We start from the raw sequence: 18345 nt of genomic DNA on the forward strand, positions 1-18345 counted from the left end.
TCTGTGTGTGAGTGTGTGTTTCTGTATAATTTATGTACAACCTCCTGCATACACACACAAACAAGCATACTATAGGCTTTGATTTGTTCATTACTGCAGTGAAGAACCTTGGAGGTTCTGACCCTTATTCTGTACAACTCTGCCCCCTGTAGGTCAGGAAGAGGAGACACACGTTGCTCTGTTTTTATTCATCAGATGCTGCAACAAATTACAGATGATTAAAGATGGGAGGTTAGTGGTGCTGTGTGAATATTTAATGTTCACTGCCTTTTCCTCAGATTCAGACTGTTCTCAGTATCGGTCACAATCCTGCACATTCACCCCATGCATGTCAGCTGACTGGAAGAGCTGTTCTCAGATCAGATGACTGGATCCTGCTAGATCTGTTCTCAGATCACCTGACTGGATCCAGCAAGAGCTGTTATCAGATCAGCTGACTGGATCCTACAAGAGCTGTTATCAGATCAGCTGAATGGATCCTACAAGAGCTGTTATCAGATCAGCTGAATGGATCCTACAGAGCTGTTCTCAGATCATCTGACTGGATCCTGCAAGATCTGTTCTCATATCAGCTGACTGGATCGTGCCAGATCTGTTCTCAGAACACCTGACTGGATCCTGGAAGATCTCTTCTTAGATCATCTGACTGCAGCCCAGTATAAAATCTATACTATATGACTTGAGTGGAAGTGATTAGTTGTCACATGTGACACAGCACAGCACACAGTGAAATGTGGTCTCTGCATTTAACTTTCTGATTACAAGTCAGCTTCGTAAGTCAGCTTCCTGAGCTGCTCACTCAGGGTGATGGGTTAAATGCAGAGGACAAATTTCACTGTGTGCACTGTGTGCTGTGCTGCTGTGTATCACAAGTGACGATCACTTCACTTTCACTTAACAGCTAGGCTACCACTGCACCACAAAGCACAATATGTAGACATTTTCTGACACACAGACGACAGGTTTATTTTCTTTCTCAAATAAACACATATGTACATGTGTGATACGAACACACACATACACAACTCTGTTCTCTTTTGTTGTCGTGTGTGTGTGTGTGTGTGTGTGTTAATGACCTTCTGGCAACTCATTTCCTTCTTGATATTTGACTGACAGATAGAGATGTTCTCTGCTGTCAGGTTCCTTCTCTCTCTCTCAATCCGCACTTCTGTCTGGATGAGTGAGAGGTCAGTAAATCAGCGTCTGTCAGGCTGTTCAGACCCACAGGAATCCCTCACACACACACAACCATGTATTTAAAAAAGATGTAATGACACAAAAAAAATGCAAATAATATGATTTTTACATTTTCTTCAACTTGAATTTCATTACAGACATTATGAAGAATGATGCTCAGGGTTACATTTCAATTAAAGAACATTTCAAATGTCTCAAAACAGTGGAATGCTACTTATTATTGTATCTTATTAATGAATGTGTTTATATAGTTGTTTATCATTTCATGGACCGTGTGTGTGTGTGTGTGTGTGTGTGCCCCGAATGATTAGCTGTTTTATTAGAGCGCAGCGTCACTCATCTTCACCTCCTTAATCCATCAGCACAATCGAGCAGCAATCAGACATATTGATCAATTGGTAAGAGGCTGTCAGCTAAAACACACAGAACAGAGAGGCTGCACGTTGTGTGTGTGTGTGTGAGAGAGAGAGAAGGGGGGGTGATTCTGTGATTTATAACAGTTTCTCACCCATATGACTTGTGTCGGCACGGCATAAGTGTTTCTGATTGGCTACATGTGGAAAGAGTTATTATTCTTCAGACATGAGCTGGGACGTGTGTGTGTGTGTGTGTGTGTGTGTGTGTATTGAGGTGTGGTGAGTCTGCTGAGCCCCCCAATCACCTGACCCTAAGTAACATCAACATCTTTACTGTAAAAGAGGCCCCGCCCCCATTCCAAAACTGATCAGTGCTAATTGGTAGCCTAGAGGGTAAGGAAGTGGACCCGTAATTGGAAGGTTGCAGGTTCAAATCCTGAGCGCCAAGGTGCCACTAAGGTCCCGTTCATCAAGGTTCCGTCACCACACACTGCCCCCCTGGGCGCCTTTTCCTGTTTCACTTTTTCACTTTAATTAACATGTATTATGTGCTTTAATGTGTGTTTTTTCTTAAGAATATCCCATAAACTATAATGAAAACCATTGCTGGCCTACAAAGCCAAGGAAGGGTCAGCAGCACCCTCGACCTCAGACCTCTCATCACTCCTCACTCCTCACTAGATGTTCCAATAGCTGAGTCGCTAAAACTCTTCAAAAATATTTACTTAGAAATATTACTGTAAAAATATAATACTTAAAAATATTACAGTAGTAGATTCAAAAGACCTCATAATTAAAAGTTGGAGGAGTAGGTGGGTTGGGTTCCTAGTGAACCAAACAAGGGTTTTCAATGACGGATATTTCAAAGCACTAATGAAAGTCGCTCTGAATAAGAGCATCTGCGAAATGCAGTAAATGCAAAAAGGCTGTAGAACCAACTCTTTATTCTACAGTTCAAATGAATAACAACACATTTAATAATTCAATCATGACTAACTTATTACTTACATATATTTATTGTGTTATTTATTAAATGTTTACATGACAAGCTGAACATTCATTCACTGTGGGTGATCAGTGGATCCAGCCGCACATAAAAACTGTAACAAAACAAAAAACCCACACAATTTCATTGAAATGAAGCAGTTGAGGAATTAGAGAAAGAGTCCCTTCATAAAATAAGTCACCATTGTTTAATAATTTATTTTTGTACTGTAAAATCCATTTTCACTTCTCTGAAATCAGCAGGAGGAATGTTCAGCAATTCCACCTCTAAAGTTTTCTAAAAAGCTTTTTTTTTTTTACTTTACGCTATTTACTTAAATCACAATAAAACAAGGTTTAAATAATATTTTCTTTAAAATGCAACTCCTCATTTCCAATAAAACATTAAGAATCAAATAAGAGACACACCCACTGCTGCTGAGATCATAAAAAAAGAAAAAAGGACCAACCAATCAGATATGTACACCTTAAAACCAGAACAAATCCAGATATTATAAACCCTGTGTGTATATATATGTTGTGTGTGTGGTGTGTGTGTTTGTATAGCTCATTGGGCAATAGACAATTATAGACTTCTGCCAGAGCAGTCACGGGGCGGAGCTGTCACTGTGGCAGGTCCCTTCTTCAGGGGGTGTGGTCGGCTCCACACTCTGACCCAGTCCAGAAGAGTTTGTGCTACAAAACACAGACATGACATTACCCAGTATGCATCAGTCCTGAAAAGACAACATCCTACTCCTCTAGACAACCTTCTACTGCCGCCGCCCCCCCCGCCTACACACCTCTCACAATCAGAGTCACAGTCACTGTTGCTGCTGCTGTTGTCATCGTCGTCGTCACGTGTTCTGGCCCGTAGTGTGGGTGGTGACACATGTGGGCGAGCTCAAGATGGCCTGTGCGATGGTGTAGCGCGTCAGGCCCTGACTGCACGCCTCCATTCGGCCCACGCTCAGCTCCTACTGCAGGAACAAGTGCAGTGCAGACGACTGTCAGACAGGAACAGTGTCCTCTGGAGCACCCTGAGGGTGGAGCCAGAGAGTAGAGATGTCAGAGGTCAGCATCTTATCCTACAATATCCTACAGGAGACAGGAAAGGGGCAGAGACTCACGCCTCCAGAAACTGCTGCAAGCCCCTTCATCCTCTCAGCCACGTGGAGAGCTGTTCCTGGAGCTGAAGAACGGGGTCCTGGAGGGAGGTTTGGGGCAGGTCCCTACAAAACAAATACACACACACACATCAGTGATGTGAAGGATGGGGCGGGGTTTATATACCAGGTGGGCGGAGACAGGAGGCAGTCTCACATGAGCAGCGCATTCTCCTGCAGTTTATTGCCTCAGCCAAACAAAACTCGCTGTACCGTCGCCGCACACACGACCGTTTTCCTCCAGAAGCACATGCTGTTGGTCTGAGAAGCAGAGCAAGATGGAGCTCCGCCCATCATTCTCTCTCTCTCTCTCTCACACACACCACACACACACACACACACACCAGAGTCATGTATGAAGATCAGACATGGACTACTGATACAAGCACTGATGTAAGTGGTTCTGGTGTCAATGTAAATGCCACGTGACGCAGCGCTCACTTAATCAGTGTGTGGCCAGTAAAGCCGTGTGTGAGCTGCTCTGGGTTCTGACAGCAGGGGGCGCTGTGGGCTGAACTCACATGCAGGCAGATCTGGTAGTCGACGTGCGTGTGCCAGAAATCGTCTCTGTGGACATGCGGATCCTGAACCCAAACGCTGATGAACTCCTGCAGGTCACATGACACAAGAGCAGAGGGGACATTAATCTGTGTGTGTGTGTGTGTGTGTGTGTGTGTGTGTGTGTGTGTGTATCAGTCCAGAACTATAAGCACCACCCTGCCTGCACAACCACCATCGGTCCAGCTCCTCATTACCAGGGATAAGTTCATGACGAAATAATTAATCTTCTACTCGTTCCTCACGTTCCTCATGGCGTCATAAAGCAGCTTTACTGAGAAAACAAGCAGTCAGGTGGACTGGACTGAGAGCCACACAGCTACAACCGGATAAAAATTGTCTGTTTGTATGTGTGTGTGTGTGTGTGTTTGTTCTCTGTTCTGTTTCTCTCCTCACATTTGTCATTCCGCTGTCCACACTCTCCTCCATCTAAAACAGAAAACACAGAGGGTGAGAGGTCAACAAAGTCACATGAACCCTGTAGCCTCCGGTTTCCAGGGTCAGAGTTCAACAGAAAACCAGGAGCAGGAGAACTGAGTCCTGATCCAATATGGTTTATTGATCCAGGCACAACAGCAGCAAAAACAGCCAAACAATTGCAAACAAGAACCTGCTCACTCTATAACAGGAAGTCTCTCTCACACACACACAAACACAAACACACACTTCTGTTGTGACATGCCGACATTTCCCAGATTTATTCACCAATTCCAGACAAAAATGTCCACATTGTGACACAGCAAAAATTCCCAAACACACAATCACTACTACAGAAATCCAAACACCTCACCCGAAACCCACTACTACAGTAACCCAACCACAACCTCACCCCCAAACGCACTACTACAGTAACCCAACCACACAATCGCTCCCAAACCCACTACTACAGAAACCCAACCACACAATCGCTCCCAAACCCACTACTACAGTAACCAAACTACGACCTCACCCCCATAACCCACTACTAATCAGAAGGTTGTTGGTTCGAATCCTGATGCCACTGAGGTGCCACTGAGCAAAGCACCGTCCCCACACACTGCTCCCCAGGCACAGTCATGGCTGCCCACTGCTCACTCAGGGTGATGGGTTAAATGCAGAGGACAAATTTCACTGTGTGCTGCTGTGTATCACATGTGACAATCACTTCGCTTTCACTTAAACCCACTACTACAGAAACCCAAACACAGAATCACCCCAAACCCACTACTACAATAACCCAAACACACAATCACCCCCAAACCCCACTGCTACAATAACCCAAACACACAATCACCCCAAAAGCCACTACTACAGTAACACAAACACACACTCACCAAGACTCGCGTGAACAAGCTCTCGGCTCGAGCCACACGCGGCTCTGCGACCGGTGTACGCGGGGCGAGCTGCCGACTCCATGACGTGTGCTCGTCCACGTGATTTTGGGAGTCCAAATCCGCCAATCAGGGGCCATGTCAACAGACATCACGTGACTGGACCCACGGTTGAATTGATAATCGGTCTTCTTGTCAGATACAGCGTGGTGCTTGCAGCGTCTCAATCAATCAGCGCGTCTGGGCGCGGGGTCACCTGATCACAAACCAATCAATCAAACGCGTTTTATACACGGGACCCGGCACACTCGTTTTATTTGCGTTTCATTCTTAAATTGCTACACTTCGCGTCATCAAACCGCGGGAATCTGAAAGGACGAAGCATCTGAAGATCCGCTTTTCTTCGAGGGGAATTTCCATCATGGCCACACTCAGCGGGTCTCACTGGTCTCCACCAGCAGGCTCTGAAGACCTGACCCCAGACCCCTCGCCTTCCACGGGGATGAAGGTGGCGTCTTTTTACTGTTTAAAAAGTCCTTGAAGTTACACTAAGCTGGTTATTATCGCATTTTTTATGTTGATTATTACGTCGCCTCACTAGGTGTCTATATAAACAATTTCACATTGACTTCGAATACTTACGACTGGGGCGCCATCTACTTGTCGCCATGAGAATACAACATAACCACAGACATCACGTTTATTTTATTGGGATCTTATAAACCTTAGAAACACACTCGCCCATATGGATCAGAAGACCCAGGTTCAAATCCCACTTACTATCATCGAGTCCCTGACGACTTAACCCTGAGTGTCTCCAGGGGGGGACCGTCCCTGTAACTACTGATTGTGAGACGCGTCTCATAAATGCTGTAAACATGGTTATGCTGAGGGTTTGGTCAGTTTTCTTATTAAAAACATTTTTTGCTAGTTAAGGTTCCCTAAAAGTAAATATATATATATATATATATATATATCAGCATCAGTTCAACTGCCTCTTTGACTTAATATAATGGGTGTAATTGGTTTATTAACACAGGCCTGGTGGAACAGCCATGTTGCTGAATGTGGTTCCCAAATGGTGAAGTGAATTGTCGATTACAATCAGGCAGCTTCATTGCAGCTTTCCGTCTTTAATGCACGCTTGACATCTCCTTCTGTTCTGTAGGATGTCGCACGGTTTTAATGAAACATGAGGAAATGTTGGGGTGTGTCTGAAGCAATTATTTTTATGAAGACACGGGTGTGTCAGCCAAGATCTTGGGTCCATACAACAGCCAGGCAAATGCAACTTTGTCTACAGAATGGGGACATCGCTCTGTATCAGCAATCCAGAAGAAAACGTGCTCACCGGAGCTCCCCAATAAACAGTGATTTCCAGTCCCGGTGTGGCGAGACCTCGAGACATACAGAAGACAATCACATCAAAAATGCAGAATCTACAAAGTTCTGCTCATACACAGGGCATCTTGGTGAAAATTTTGAGGTATGAAAAAACTTTTGGAAGGATTTTTAAGTCTTCAAATACAAATATAAAGTGATTTGCTGTAATGGCACCATTGTGTCCCTGAGCTAAGGCACTTAACCCTGTTATTTGTCCCCCTGGAGACACTCAATCTTGACAAGTGTCCCTCAGGATTAGGGGTTGAAAACAGTAGCTCTAAATGTTCGTGAGCACTGAGGAAACCTTCTTCAGGTGTGGTCTGGTGTTCCAGTAACTGACATACAAGTCCAAGACCACACTGACGTGGACATTCCAACAGCCAGGACGTAGTGAACAGGTGCAGAATAGAATGGAGATCAAGGAAATAGACAGACGTAGTAAAAGACTCATAGAAACTTTTATTGAACAAAACAAAACATATTTACAGGGGAAGTCGAGAGGGGAAAAAAATGACATGGGGGGGTGGGGCACGTTCTGTAATTCTAAGGAGGAGGAATGAATCCATCTCCTCTTTAATGCTCCATCCTTCCATAACTCAAGTCTGTTCAACAGGACACTCACACGCACTCTCTCTCTCTCTCTCTCACACACACACACACACAGTTAAGTCCATTATAAACAGCTATTACACAAAAAAAAAAAAAAAAAACACAACACCCAGATCCCTGGGAGGAGGAACGGCGACGTTACAGTTACTGGTTCAGGTTGAAGGGGGCGTAAGCGAGGAGCTTATAGACAGAACTTGGGGGCGTTAGCAGACTGTTGATGGCGGCGGAGGGCGCGGCTGCGGGAGGAGTCGAGCTACTGCTGCTCATCCTCGGGACAGGAATGCCAGGTGAGACGTTCCTCGTAGAAGGAGATGACCACCTGAGGGCAGCGCGGTTTCGCTTCAGTGCCGGAACCAGATCTGCTTCGTCCGAGTCCTTCCTACAAAACACACGCACACACGTACTCAGCAGCAGTGGTGGACGAAGTACAAGATGTGCACTTGATTTAAAGTAGAGATACACACTTTAAGTATACAGTGGTTATTAACGTCCTAAAAACATCCTATTGAGTCCCTTTTAACAAAACGTCTTTATGAATCTTTAAAGCCACTACAAACAGCAAAAATACTTCAACTACACAATTACAATAGATGCCACTGCAAGTAAAAACCTTGCTCATAATTCACTGTTAATGTGGCGTCATTTTGATTTTCTGCTGGAGCTCCACACAGAGACTGCTTTTGAAAAATAAATCCCGGTCTTGCCAGAGGTTGCAGATTCCAAACCCCGTCCAACAAGCCGAACAAATAAATAAAAAAAGGTCAGAGATTCGGGATGGAGACGCGCAGGTTGCGTGATAAAAACACGTTATTAATCAGTCTGGGGGGTTATAGGATCAGAAACAGTTATGTAAATAAATCACAAGTAAAAAAAGAAAGAAAGTAAAAAGGTCTCTTTGGTAGATACGTTAAAATACTACTTAAGAGTAGTGAATTACAGTTACGTCCTTTCTGAAGTGAAGCGATTGTCGCTTGTGATACACAGCACACACAGTGAAATTTGTCCTCTGCATTTAACCCACCACCCTGTGTGAGCAGTGGGCGGCCATGACAGGCGTCCGGGGAGCAGTGTGTGGGGACGGCGCTTTGCTCAGTGGCACCTTGGCGGATCGGGATTCGAACCAGCAACCTTCTGATTATAGGGCCGCTTCCTTAACCGCGAGGCCACCACAGCCCCTAAAAAGTAATTGTGATTGCACTGCATTTAACCATCCCTTGCGTGGTGAGCAGTCATGACAGTGTGTGGGAACGGTGCTTTTGCTCAGTGGCACCTTGGCGGATCGGGATTCGAACCAGCAACCTTCTGATTACTGGGGCCGCTTCCTTAACCACCAGGCCACCTCTGCCGCTTGTGGATGTATTGATCCTTTGTAGTTTGCTGTAATTGGGTTTGGTTCTCCTACGAGATCGAACATCTCACCACTTCATGAGGAACATGAGCTCCCCACTGCTGTCCGTAGCGCCAATGATCCTCTCGGGTTCCAGGTTCCGTGCAAATCCCCGTGGCTTCTCATTCTACAACAAAGATGGATCAGAAGATGGATCATACTGCCATGCGGTATGAAGTTAACCCCGGTGCAGGAAGGCTGAAGCTGCAGAAATCATCTTACCGCCTCCTTCTTCTTCTTGGCTTTGTTCTCCTCGTCTCTCCGAACTCTCTGTGGAGGGCTTCCTCTTGGTTGGACTCGGGCTTCTCCACCACCCCCTTCTGCGAGTCCAGGAACGCTCTGATGAGCTCTGGGACAGTCCCAGGTTCTCCTCTGGTTCCCAGTGGTTGTCAGCGCTGTGGAGCACAAGACACGCATTAGCACAGTCCCGACCAAGGAGAAAGTCAACCAGACCCCACCGAACGGTCACTCACTCTGTGAAGCCCTTCCACTTGAGGAAAAAACTCCACCTTCCCGTTTGACCCACGCGCTGGTCAATCACCTTCTCCACCACAAAAACTCCTCCGGCTCAGACACCTCCTTCTTGATTTGGTCAGCTGCTTCTTGCCCATGGCTACGAGAAATAAAGACATGGCGCGCTTTAACACCGCGATACGCCACACCGGGGCCCACGCGGACCTTCGGGTGCGTCCCTGCACCAGGTAATCAACGCCGTGATACGAGCGCCGCCTACCGGAGTCAGCCTTTTCCACCGGCTCTAAACGACGCCGAAAGGCCTACATTTCCCAACAGGCCCCGCGACAAAACCAAAATCCACGGCGCACGGGGGTTCGTTCGCTCCGCAACAACCCGAAACCGCGCGGAGGACTCGCACCCGGGGTCAAAGTGTAAGCGTGACGCGGTGTTGGTCAGCTGACTGTAAGACGAGTTCGCAAAAAGAGGAGAGCGGCTGCGGCGACGTTTAAATACCGTCAAATAGCGGACGGAGAGGAGGGCCGCGGCTCGACTAAACCGCGCCGAGGTCCGGATTTAAACCGGATCCGTCCCGGCGCGACTCCGCTCCCGCCAAAAAAAAAAAAAAAAAAAAAAGCACCACCACAACAGCAGCAGCAGACTCCTCGGGGGGACGCGAGGCTGCAGTACGCGGGCCCCGCGGCCCGGTCCCGGCAAAACGCGCGGCTCCCGCGGCCCGGTCCCGGTACTCACCCGTCTTTTCCTTTGTTGCCACCGTGCGCGAGAGAAATGGAGCCGCTCTTCCACGCCGCGTGCAGACAAACCGCCGCTCGGCCACGCCCCGTGCGTGCTGACGTAGGCGAGCTCGCGCGGCGACGTCCTTTACGCGCCGCGCGGGTCTGCGCGTGTTAGGCACGCCGACGAGCCACGCCCCTTACGCACGGCAGCGCAGCGTCGCCGCGCGGAGGTGAGCTTTTATTTTTGTTCTTGAACAATTAAAAGAGCAGGTGAATCGATTTCACAAAAAAAAAGTTATTTTATTTTAATAATATTAATAATCACACACACAGAGTAATTCATAACGTCTTGAAAATACCGTTCACCCCAAAATCTACACACACACACACACACACACAGGTATAAAAGGAGTTCCGTACAGGAGTGTGTGACGCGGTGCGGTGAGGTAGTTTTTATGAAATAAGTAGTCATGAAAACGAAGCGGCGTGGCGTCACCGGCAGGTTCTCCAGCTCCTGCGACATGGGTGACATGGCAACTGCAGACAAGCTTCACGTCGCCATGGACGCCGCAGCAGGTGTCCGGCGACGTTCCTCAGGGCAGCGGAATGCATTTGAATGTTGATTTTTAATCACCATTTCCTGTCCCCAGGACAGAGAGGATCAAACCTCCCCACCAACCCAAAACACACACCTACACACTCTCCATTGTCTCGTGTTTAATATCGCCAAACATCTCTGTTCCAGGCTGCACGGAACAGGAAGAGGCTGAGCCGTTATTCTGCCACACCCCCGTACCCCGCCTTCAACGGTTTCTTCTTCTTCCCTTCTTCCTCTTGTTGTTATTTTTTCCCGCATCACTGCCGCCGCGCCGCCCACCACCACCCGTCCGTCGGCGGTGCAGTGCAGGGCGTGCCTGTTGGGGGTCAGAGGTCGGCCGCGCTCGTCGCGCAGGCCCAGCAGCACTTCATGCGACAGCGCCTGCACCTGGCGCTTGGCGAGCGCGAGTGGCGGCCGACGTGGTTCCTCTCGCGGAGGAGGTGTTCCCGACGCGCCGCCAGACCCTCCACCTCCAACTGCAGTCCGGCGATGGCCTCCAGCTTCCGCTTCCGGCAGTTCTGCGCCGCCAGCTTGTTTTTACCCCGCCTCCTCACGTCTCGCAGCAGCCCCGCCTCCGGCCCTGACAGGCCCCGCCCCTCCAACAGCTCCAGGAAGTGCTCCATGGGCATGTTGACAATCTGTAGGGCTGAGTAGGGCAAACCAAGCGCACGCACGCGCTGCCCATCACGGCTAAGCTCCTCCTCTTCCTCCTCCTCACTCTCTACTTCCTGTTTGATGCTGGCCGGGAGGGGGCTGGGCACAGTAGGCGTGGTCATGATAAACCCTCTCTGCATAAGCCACACCTTTTGGGGGAAGAGACTCCACCTCGCTACTGTAGCCAGTGGCTCCACCCTCATACTCCAACAGCGAACCGGACGATGATGAGATGCAGGGAGAGGCGGAGCTCCTGGAGCTTTCAACCGATAAACCAGAGTCTGAGTCAGGATCGTCCAATAGCAGCGCAGAGCCTGCTGCCAACCCCACCTCTCCCAGGAGCTCACAGCCAATCACGTCCAGCCCTTCCAATCCCAGCAGACCAATCTGCTCAAACACGGCTTCGTCCAGATACCCGCCCCCTCCTGCAGGAGCGCCGCCGTTCCCAGAGGCGTTGTTCACCAGAGGGAAAGGGGGCGGGGGCAACTCTCCACCATCCCCAGAGGGCGCGTCAGGGAGGGAGGAGTTACTGGACTCCAGACGTAACAGCGAAGGACCTGGCTGTCCTGAGGACCACCTGGCCCTGGTACCATGGCCTCCTGTAAACTGACATTGTGGCTGATGGCAGCGGATAATCCGGCCACGCCCAGGTCCGCCAGCCGCTCAAGATCCTGTACGATCACACAACACACACACACACACAGCCAGAATGAACATTCTGTGCACACTACACATGAGATGTTGGGAGATGATAAATAAAATCGTGATAAGACTAAATAAATCGTGATTTTAATGGATGGAGATTAATGTGTGTGACGAGGACTCACATCGAACTCAGGCAGGGAGAGGAAGTCCTGCCAGCGCTGCTGGAGATCTGTCCCCACTGCTGAACAAACTCTGAAACCACACAGACACACAGGTCAGATCCAGGAGTAAGTGTGAGATTGGTTGTGTAGTGTGTGTGTGTGTTGTGTGTACCTCATGTCCCACTGCAGACGTGTGCGTTTCCTGGTGGAGCGGAGCGGCGCTGATCTCCTCCTCGTCTTCCTCCTGTTTCACTACGCTGAGATCCTCATATTCCGAAACACACAAACACACACAAACACTCAGCAGTCTTCCTGAATTCTGGCCACACCTTCATCGACCATGAGTTAAAACCAGGCAGGGTCAGGACTGTCCAACCATCACACACACACCTCCAAGGTCAAGTGCAAACAGTCTTCGTGTGTGTGTGTGTGTGTGAGAGCGATGCAGACCCCCCCCACCCGTGGTGGTGTGTGCGTGGTGTTATGATGATGAAGGCCAAATCTGGTCCGTGAACACAGACGTCCTGTCTGGACCTGGGGTGTGGTGGAGCTCAGCGTTGTGGTACTGGACCATGATGATGAGGAGGAACCTCGATAGTTACCTCGTCGCTCGCCGCTGTCACGTGGCCGCCTGCTTCTACCGGCGCGTCCTGCGGGGGCTCGCGGGCCTCGTCGCCGCGGACCAGTGTGCACGAGCCACGCGTCGAGGCGCGTGGGGAAGCGGCGGCGGGCGGGCGCGGCGAGCGCGCGCACGTCGCGCAGCGCCAGCTGCCGGTGCAGCTCGGGGCACTTGGCGTGCGGGCCCGGGACGGGCGGCGGCCCCAGCAGGCTGAGCAGGATGGCGGCCCTGGATCAGACCCTCCGTCAGATACTTCTTCACCTGCTGCATTGCGCCCGGGCCGGCGAGCCACGCGGTAACAAAGAGGAGGCGCGAACAAAAGCGCGTCACGCGGTGGGCGACTCCGGCCAGAGCGTCCCGCGCCACCCGCCGCTCAGTGCGCCGCGCGACACGGCGACATCGCGACCGACGCTTGTTTTCGCGTTGAGGTGACTCGAGGAAAGATGAGAAAGAGCCGAACCGGACGCCAGCAACCCAGCGCGCATAATCCGCCGCGTTCCCGCCCCGCCCCACAGCCCCCATCGCAGCCGCTGATTGGCTAAGGGGAAGATGGACCGATGGACCGGCCAGTCAGAAGTGTCGGTAGCCGGCATTCAGCGATTCTCCACTTGTTTTCGGTCTCTTTTCTTAAAGACGAGTTTCGGTTCTAAGAGTCATGTGTTAAATACGCGAACGACGAACCGGTTTATAATGACACAACCGTCCTGTCATTCATTATTGATGTCATATATGACACGGACTGGAAACTGACGTCACTTCCGGATCGTCGTGGCCCACTGAGTGCAGATGGCAGTGGGGAGCACGTGCTTTTTTTCTTTTCTTTTCTTTTTTTTTTTTAACTTTACAACTTAACGATATATCCAAAAGCCCTCTAATAAAGACAATTTATATGAACACGATATTTCACACACAAAAAACATATTTAGATTGAGACATGATTATTTAAATATAACGTTACTAGATGATTGTGTTTGCCAGATCTATAGTATCCATTCTCTGTTGAACATTTGAGGCTCTGATGTCTCATTAAGAGTTCGATGGTTTATAATTCCACTATACTCTGTATCTGAACCTGTAATCTCCATGACCTTAGGTTAAAGTACAAGAAATAGAGGCCAAAGTTTAACCTGCAGTTATGCTTGGAAAATACATTTAAAAATATTTGCTCTCAAACATAATGCGCACAAAATAAAAAATAAGTTATAAATTATGGAGGTTGTGAGCATATATTTAATGACACCACCTATGAACCAGAATCAGGTCAAATCCCACTAACTACCATTGTGTCCCTGAGCAATGACACTTAACCCCGAGGTGTCTCCAGGGGGGGGACTGTCCCTGTAACTACTGATCGTAACTCGCTCTGGATAAGAGCATCTGGTAAATGCTGTAAATGTAAATGACTATAAGGACAAAATCCTTAAAACAAGAGAAAACTCCTGATGATGGAGTTGACATATCGCCAATGTGTCTTTAAATAATTACTTATAAGCGCTGTAATGAGCATGATTTGTGGAGATTTATGGTGTGAGAAATGCTTGTTAATTTAAGCCTCAGTTAAAAGTAAAAGTGCTAATTGTAAACAGATAATTCAATTACTAAATAAATATGAGAGTTATGTCACCGTCATTACAGGAACTGAAGTGGCACAAAAAAAGTCTCCAAATTTCTTCTACCACAATTTTACCCTCTGTCCGATGTACAATCAACATTTAAAAAAAAACCATAATGTACGACGATGAACCATTTCATTCTATGTAATTATGACCATAGTATAACCACGTCATTATACTTCATTGTAGTTATTTTAATAGCACGACCAGGTACAGATCTCTGCGCTCGTCTTACAGCCAAACAACGCACGACGCAACACGTGGTGACGCACTACGTAAACAGTGAAGAGGGGCGTGGCCGAGTTGCATTTACAGTTATATATATAGGGGTCGGATGTGAAGATCGCTAGTGGAAAATGTTAAATATGTTGAAATCAAGATGACAAACTGACAAGCATCAGTTTGGAACCTTGCAGCCCCAGAGAGACCGATTGCAGCTCTTGTGTGTGATGCCATATATTTCATTTTGGCCTCATAGTTCTGAGTTTAATTTTCCCCAAAACCAGGATCAGCCCACCTGCTGCACGTTAGGCAGCTGAATATTGAATTCTGGGTAGAATTGTGAGCTGTGAGTTTCTATTCACATCACAGCCTGTATATTGTGCAGCTCATTAGTGGCGTTCCTGGCATGGTCCTGGCATGTTCCCGAGTGTGTGTGTGCTGCACCTGCAGGGGCTCATTTATATTAACCCCAGTCTGTTTATGCCTTTCACTGAACATCAGATTTTATTTAATAATAATAGACGACACACATCAAATAACCAGGACATTAAAATCACTTTTGTGTCCTATTAATGTGTTCATAGAACAGGGGACAGAGTGGTGTTGACATGAATGATCTCTTGATGCTTCAGTAGAATATTGGTGGTTATTTGGCTGGTAAATAATGCTGTGTTCTGATTATCAGAAGAACGCAGTGTCATTATTAAATGTCTGACCTGATTAGAATGCCGCGGTGAGAATGAGAAGAATTTCCGTCCTGTTCATTACCGCCGTCCACAGACAGTTGCAGGAAGCAGCGTGTGTGGAAAACATCAGGAGTAGATGCGAAACAAAGGGCTCAGAACCAAGGTCATGCTCCAGTTTTCTGGGATCAAAGCTACTGTTCTTGAAATAAAAAATTTTGGTCATCAAGTAACCAACATCAAACCAGCGTACAACTTCAGATCAGTTGGAACCCGAATGACTGCAGCATAAATAAACAGCTACATAAGACTTTATCACATTCAGTTGCGGAGCTTCAGGTGCTGCTTATTTATTTATTATTGTTGCGTGTAGTAGGAATATTACTTGTATGAATATGGACTGGTGTGCTTTTTGATATTAATAACTGGGTTGTGTTTGGTTATTGGTATAATTTTGGTGTCTAAACCTGAGATGAGAACCACACATTCATGCATTTGTCTCGATTTTCCATCCTGTGTTCCCATGGCACTGAAAAGAAGCTAATTAGCAAAACAGTCTTGACTGCATGTGTGTGTTATGCACGTTACTCACTCTCATTTGTAGGGTGTGTGTGTTTGTGTGTATATATAGCAGGTGGTCATCTGGATGTGTCGCTGTTTCTGACTCTAACATCAAGATGCCCGTTGCTCTCTGCCTCTCCCTCCTGCTCTCCGCTTTGATTCTGTCCATCCAGGGGGTTTCGGTTCTCCCAGAGCTCCTTGCCCCGGACAACAGCCTGCACTGGCCCAAGATCAAGGTAAGTGGCCTGTGACCTCTCACCTGTTCATAATTGGGTTTGAAATACTCTATCAATCAATCAAAAGATTGACTTCAAAAGAAGTCAAAAGAGTATAGTAACACCCATCAAACCATCAACCAATTCTCTAATCCACCTGTCAAACCATCAACCAATTCACTAATCCACCCGTCAAACCATCAAACCAACCAATTCGCTAATCCACCCATCAAACCTGCAACCAATTCACTAATCCACCCATCAAACCATCAACCAATTAACTGATCCACTCGTCAAACCATCAAACCAACCAATTGACTAATCCACCCATCAAACCATCAACCAATTTGCTAATCCACCCATCAACCAGCCACCAATTCTCTAATCCACCTGTCAAACCATCAACCAATTCACTAATCCACCTGTCAAACCATCAGCGAATTCACTACTCCGCCCCATCAAACAATAAACCAATTAATTAATCCACCCATCAAACCAGCAACCAATTCGCTAACCCACCCATCAAAACCATCAACCAATTCGCTAATCTATTTATCAAACCACCAACCAACTCACTAATTCACCCATCAAACTCTTCACCAATTCACTAATCCACCCATCAAACCATCGACCAACTCACTAATCCACCTGGTCAAACCTTCAACCAATTCATTAATCCACCCGGTTTATGAACCAGGAACGTCTTTGTGTTTCGTCATGTTAACTTTCTGTTCCTGACATTTTCAGCGATTTCAGGAGACCCCCCCGCAGCCTGGAGGTTCTCGACTCCCGCTGCCCGTCATTCAGTTCAGCAGCCGCCTGTCGGCTCCTTCCCTGCTGTGAAGCTGTACCCCCGCAGCGGGGGAAGCCGTCCCACATGCACGCCAACCTGCCACTCCGGTTCGGCCGCTCGGACCAGTGGGAGCGCGGGCCCCGAACCAAGTCCTCCCTCAACCTGCCGCAGCGCTTCGGCCGCTCCTACATCTGCAGCGACTGTCCCCGCGCCGGGACCCGCCCGCCGTCCGCCACCCTGCCACAGAGGTTCGGCCGGAGAGGGCGCGCCGAGCGCGGCGGAGATGATCCGAGATCTTCTCACCAAGCTGGTGGCGGAGAGCGAGTGAGTGGCTCACACCTTCTCGCCCCACGAGTGACGCGGTGTCTCAGGAAATGTTAAATGACCTGTGTGTGTGGTGGTGTGTGGTGTGTGTGGGTTTGTCAGGATGCACCCTGGAGAGCTGCTTGAAGGTGCGGTGTCAGAGGAGGACAGCGCCATTACGGATCTACTGTAGAAGATGAACTCTGATGTTCTGCCCTGTTCTGTAGTCTTTATGATTATCGATGTGAACTGAAATAAATTGTCTTTTAACAGAAACAAATTGTTCTGTGTAAAGTATGAATGGAATAATGTTATTTTACTATGGATTTTTAGTTTTATTAGTGCCGTCGGTCCTGTGGATAATTTAATCCACAGAACATCATCAGAAACCTCATTGCCAAGACCTCCAGGGTGTGTGTGTCAGAGAGAGAGAGTTTATAGAGTTCCATCCCTTCAATACTTTCCAGTATGAATCACCCAAACCCTCCAAACACACACACAGCAGACACTCCGAGTGTTGGGTTTTGGTTGAACGGCCTTTATTGCGCTTTATTCCTCATACATATGGACCATACATATGGATTATGGGGCAGTGGTGGCCTAGCTGTTAAGGAAGCGGCCCCGTAGCCAGAAGGTTGCCGGTTCGAATCCCAATTCGCCAAGGAGCTACTGAGGTCCCCTTGATGAAGGTCCCGTGAAGGGCGCCTGTCATGGTGCCCACTGCTCACTCAGGGTGATGGTTAAATACAGAGGACACATTTCGTTGTGTCACCGTTTGCTGTGCTGCAGTGTTTCACAATGACAATCACTTCACTTTCACTTTCATGAGAATCAATGTTTTAGTGAAGACGTTAGAACGTTCGTCCTCCTCCATGTGAAGTGCTGGAGTGTTCAGAAATATGGCAACAAGTCATCGTGACCTGCTGTCACCGTGTTCTGTGCGTGTGTCCGGTTTAATTGACCCTGCGCTGCTCAAACCCACTGCCGTAGTAGATCCACGACTTCCCGCGTGAGACGCGGATGTTCGTGTCGTTCTAGGACACAGAATGAAACCGCGAATCACATTAACCAATCAGCGGTCATAAGGTTCTCATTTCTGCGCAACGGGGGCCACGCCCCTCCACAGCGCACACGCCCC

At 48.1% G+C, this 18345-nt stretch overlaps 1 long non-coding RNA gene and 3 pseudogenes across 1 annotated transcript; all 4 read right to left on the reverse strand.

The window, feature by feature from the left end:
- Positions 1-3145: 3145 nt before the first annotated feature.
- Positions 3146-5667, reverse strand: LOC114796794 (sorting nexin-10A-like; annotated as a pseudogene).
- Positions 5668-7458: 1791 nt separating this feature from the next.
- LOC114796795 (chromobox protein homolog 3-like) lies at positions 7459-10663 on the reverse strand (annotated as a pseudogene).
- Positions 10664-10832: 169 nt separating this feature from the next.
- On the reverse strand, positions 10833-13087 carry LOC114796796 (transcription factor NF-E2 45 kDa subunit-like; annotated as a pseudogene).
- LOC114797198 (uncharacterized) lies at positions 12219-12882 on the reverse strand. The gene is made up of 3 exons (XR_003750819.1): positions 12801-12882; positions 12371-12463; positions 12219-12289 (listed from the first exon to the last, which is right to left on the reverse strand). It is a non-coding gene; the product is annotated as an uncharacterized LOC114797198 (long non-coding RNA).
- Positions 13088-18345: the final 5258 nt, after the last annotated feature.

This window comes from Denticeps clupeoides, chromosome 9 (assembly GCF_900700375.1).
Source record: "Denticeps clupeoides chromosome 9, fDenClu1.1, whole genome shotgun sequence".
Classification (NCBI taxonomy): Eukaryota; Metazoa; Chordata; class Actinopteri; order Clupeiformes; family Denticipitidae; genus Denticeps; species Denticeps clupeoides.